This window comes from Octodon degus, unplaced genomic scaffold, assembly GCF_000260255.1.
Source record: "Octodon degus isolate 3935 unplaced genomic scaffold, OctDeg1.0 scaffold00082, whole genome shotgun sequence".
Classification (NCBI taxonomy): Eukaryota; Metazoa; Chordata; class Mammalia; order Rodentia; family Octodontidae; genus Octodon; species Octodon degus.
Genome location: NW_004524658.1, coordinates 991,774 through 996,713, shown reverse-complemented (window position 1 = coordinate 996,713; position 4,940 = coordinate 991,774). Strand labels below are relative to the sequence as shown.

At 35.3% G+C, this 4,940-nt stretch overlaps 1 non-coding gene across 1 annotated transcript; it reads left to right on the top strand.

Annotated features, from left to right (window-relative positions):
* The first annotated feature begins 3,803 nt into the window (after positions 1 to 3,803).
* LOC111818195 lies at positions 3,804 to 3,965 on the top strand. Its single transcript, XR_002822247.1, has one exon. It is a non-coding gene; the product is annotated as a U1 spliceosomal RNA (small nuclear RNA).
* The last annotated feature ends 975 nt before the right edge of the window (positions 3,966 to 4,940 follow it).

The following is a 4,940-nucleotide window of genomic DNA, read 5'->3' as shown; positions in this document are numbered from 1 at the left end:
TTAACTCAGCAAAATATTCTAAAAGAGTCCAGTAGTCCATAATAGTATTGGGTCTTCCACTTCACTGGCAATGTCAGAAATTAAATGAGTACAGGAGTCTTTTTTTTTTTTTTTTTTTTTGTGGAACCAGGGATTGAACTCAGGCCCTTGTGCTTGCCAAGGAAGTACTTATTCTACCAAGCCATCTCCCTGGCCCCAACAACTATACTTTGAATCACACTTTAGTACATATTTTGATTTTGCTGCACATCCAGTTATATTGTGAATATGGGGAATTCATGTAATAGCAAAAAGTAATTGCTATTTCATGAAACAGAGAAAGAAGTTTCTAGATAATGCTTCATATTAAAATTTGGCTAATTGCCTCCTCATACAGGCCTGTGAGGGGTGTGTGTGTGTGTGTGTGTGTGTGTGTGTGTGTACACATATTTAAGCAGCTATTACTGTTTAGGCCTAAAATATTCTCCAAAACGCTTAGCTGTTCAGAGGTAGGCATTTCATAAGGATGCCAAATCATGAAGTCATGAATTAATGACGTAATTCACTGATGAGTTCATTAGCTGAATGGACTGTTAGGAATGAAGCCTGACTGAAGAAAGTAGACCACTGGAGCACACTGACCTAAAAAATGTATTTTTGTCCCTAGCTCCTCTTCTCTCTAGCTTGTCCCTTTCCACTGTCCTTCCCGGCTTTCATGAAGCAAGTTATTTTCCTCATATGACCTCTTCGCTTTGATGATTCTCCTCACCATAGCAGCAGTGGAGCCTGTTGACCATGAACTGACACTTCTAAAACCACAAACCGTAATAAAACTTTCCTCCTATAGGTTGTCTGTGTCAGGTTTTTTGGTTACTGCAATCAAAAAATGAGACTATACCAGAAAAATACTCTCTTTCCATTGTCCAGGTACTATATCCATTCCTAAAATCTAACTAGATAAATTTTTCTTCATAATTGTGATAGAGGAGAAAAATATGATTCCTTGCACAGGTGAGCTTTAGTCATACCTCCTTGGTTATCACCCTCAGTCTGCTATTTGTTAACTGTGTGTACACAGAACAGTTGGAATTCTCTGTGCCTATGAAAATAAATAAAAAACCCCACTAAATTATTAGAGACAGAAAAAATGAATGGAGTAATTCTACCTACATTGTATGGTCACTGTGAGGATTTGTCTACCCTGCTAGTACTTAGTGCTATATGATGCACAAAGCTACCAATATGTGTCTGTTATAGACAGCAATCATTTGAATAATAAATTTCTATGCCATTTAGCAAATAAATAGTTTCTTCTGAAACGAAAAAAAAAAAAACAAGCTTCTTCTGAATTCAGTGTAATGAAATATTGCTACTCAAATTGTATTTCAGTATATGGTCTTAGAAACTGGCAAGTCCAGAAACAGAGTGTTTAGAAACTTGCATAAGGGCTGGATAGAGCAATTATTATTTCTCGATTCTGAAAAGAAAAAAGAATTGTTAAATTTATACTATCACTTTATTTTTCACCACATGATTATTTTAATTGCTAAATGTATTGCTCAGCAACAAATTGTGATTAACAACAGCAGCGACAACAGCATCCGTCCTTTCTACACGAGCTGTGTGTATAGAAGGCCCTTGCCACTTTGTGGCTTGACTTTCCCGGACTGCTTCACGGGTTTTCAAAAAAATATTAAACTTTATTATTTATAGCAGAATTTTCACTGTATCACAGGATTCTGCAGTACCATACAGTATGCATATGTTATTAAAATTATATGTTTATGAGTTTATAAAATGGTTAAGGACATTAGAACTCTTTTTTAAAATGTGGGAAAGGTTTATAAGGGTGTGGGAACAGTTTATAAAGCCTTTATGCTGAAATAAATATAATGTCACTACTTCGCTGATTTTCACGTATTGCGGGGGTGTCTAGAACCCAATAAGTAAGGGATCACTGTGGATTGTTTTGTAATGATTCTTTTCTCTCTGGGGACTTTCAGTTTCTTCCATGTATTTACAGTATTCACACAGAAAGAGATTCTAGGACTTAACATTTCCACATGTTACTGCACATGGGTCTAGATGCATAGAAAAAAAAGTCTTGTGAAGTTCTTCATATTTATTTCATTAGGTGAAAACACAACCACTTAGTTGCCTCATGTTGCATACTGAAATTATCATTATATTTTCAAAGTAGCCTAGACATGAGCAATAGTTTACATGAATTTTGAAATGAGCTCATTAATGTTTTATAAATATGAATTCTAAAGATGGAATTTTGTTATAATATCCATACAATTGAAGTTTTTATTATACATTTCTCCCTAAAAATTCATCCTAATTTGCACTCTGAAGTCATGCTCATGGCTTTGCCAGTTTCCTCATAGTTTTACCTGATTGTTCAGATTCTATTAGAATAAATCATTCCTGACTCTAGCTCCAAACTTTAGCCCTCAGGGAGATTGAAAGAACTTCTTACTTTTTAATTATTCCTTTTTAATTTTTGCAATCTTATATGTACTATCATTACTTGCAATTTGATATGATCTGTTTTCTGAGGTTGTTTTTCTCTATTATTTCTTATTTTCTTTCAGTTCTTTTTAAATTTTTTTATTCATTTTAATGAGAAAAAATAGCAATGAAACAGCTTCAAAACAGGTTGCTTATTTCTTCTGTCACTTGAGATATTTGTTATTTTTTTCTTCGAATTCTCCACCTTGGTAATTTATTTTGTACGAAAGTGCTATAAATACCAGTTTCCAGTTTGCTGTCTTAGTTTTTTTATGTCTCATTTGAGGAAGTTATGAATACTGTTAAAATAAATACAACTTCATCTGTTTTCTAGCTTTCCTATAATACTTCAAAATGTTCCTTCATATGTAAAATCTATTTTCATTTTAACAATATAATATTTTAGCTCATTGATTTATTTACCTACTTGGAATTTTTAATTCAAGTATTCATCTCTTTTCATGGTTCTTTGGGACTGTAAAAATGAAATTTGCAAACATATAAACCTCTTTTTACAATTGCTGGAATGTTCTTTATGGCTGTGACCTTGAAAACTTTTTAGCAAACTTTAAGAATTTTCTATTGTTGCTTAAATATATATATTAAAATTAATAAAAATTAATATTTAATTAATATTTTGAATTCAAAACTTTATAAGCATAGTGAAGCATAGTTTTGTTTTTTCATTTGTATGAAATACCTAACCAAAAGGGATTCTCTTGTATAACACAGGAAATGAAGTCAGCATCTTTTCCATGCCCTGGTCAGTTTTATACTCTTCCAAATTTGGAGCAGCTCCTTTACCCTTGGACCTCCCCGTGCAGCAGCACATCTGGGATGCCTTCTGATGAAAACTGTACGGCAGAATCAGGGCCTCACAGGATATTAGGATTTTTTATCACAACTTCTCTCTTCATCTGTGTCAACAATCTCTTCTTTATTTCTTTTACTGTTCCTTCAGTCTCCTGAATGATGATTCCAACTTTCCCAGTCACTTGTTCCACCTCTAGCATTGCCATTTTTATTTTTCCTCTCTCCCCTTCTCGTGGCATTCATATCAGCTTTAGTGATTTTTCCTCTTTCAATTACCTAGTTTTGTAAATTGACTGACCATGGTGAGAATAGGAGAAGCCCAATTTTCATGTTTTTGCTCGGGTACAGGCTCATTAAGAGCTCAAAATCAACCCCCATGAATGTGATATGAGATGGCTAATGACTGCTTAATATATATATTAAAATATATCAGATATTCATGTAGTGATTTTTGGGTTGAAAAGCTAATATTAAAGTTGGAAATAAAAGCCACTATAATACTTACCTTGTAGGGGAGATTGATTCCATGACCATGAAGGTGGTTTTCCCAGGGGGAGGCTTAGCCACTGCAATCTGGATGAGCTGACCCTTCCGGTTTCCCAAAATGTGAGGACTGCATCATTTGTGGTAGTGGGGGACTGCATTCGTGTGTTTTCCCCTAAAAATTAAAAAAAAATGAAAAACAAGTCATTGAAATTCATATACCAGGAAATCTAGAACTAAGTCATATCATTGAGGCTTGTTATTTTATTGAACTATTATTCTGGAGAAAGGTTTTGAGTCAGAAAATAGCAAAGGAGGAGATTGGCAAAAGAAGACAAGGCCAGCTGGTTTTGGAGCCCACCTTCTGTTCTTGATCTGAGACAATAGGTATTTTAGGAAATAGCTGGAACAACAGACTGGATCCTCTGTCTGCATTAAGCATTAGGCCAGGACCAGGATGCCATTAGTGGGCAGAAAACATACCTGGGACCAAACCTCCATTCACACCCCAGGCCCTGAGGCTTAAAACTTCCAACACTGAGCTCCCTGGAACAGTGAGACCTTACACTGATTCAATCTCACCCTGTGAATCACATGTTGTCTTTTTCCATGAAATCATCAATCATGTTGTACATCTTGAGTGTCCTCCTCAGTTCTTTTCTAGGACAGCAAGAAATTGAACAGGACCGTAACTGGGTAGTAGTATTAATCATGAAAATTCTTATCAAAGTTTGTGCATATCTGAACCATTTGAAAGCAAAGATTGCCTATACCTAACTCATGAATATGTGTTAGCTGGCTGAATTCAAGCTCTTGATAGTTTTCACATACATTGGAGTTCCATTGCCTTTCATGGATGCAGTTCTTTAAGTGATGTACTGACTAGGAGATATTATGCAAAATGCCCCCTACATGGTATAGTGCAGCACATGTTTACACTCTGGAAATAGCCTCTTCCCAGGAGAACACTGTCTCTCCATGAGTATTCCCTTCTTCCAATGTAGGAAACACAGCAATCTTCACTCTTTGGGCAGGTTCTTGCTGGTTGTATTCCAACCCCAGATTTGCATGTTACTTATATTGCAGCTGAATCATGTTGCCTCTGGTTCTATGCTTCATTTGAAATTTAAATAGACATCTGCCAAAAATCA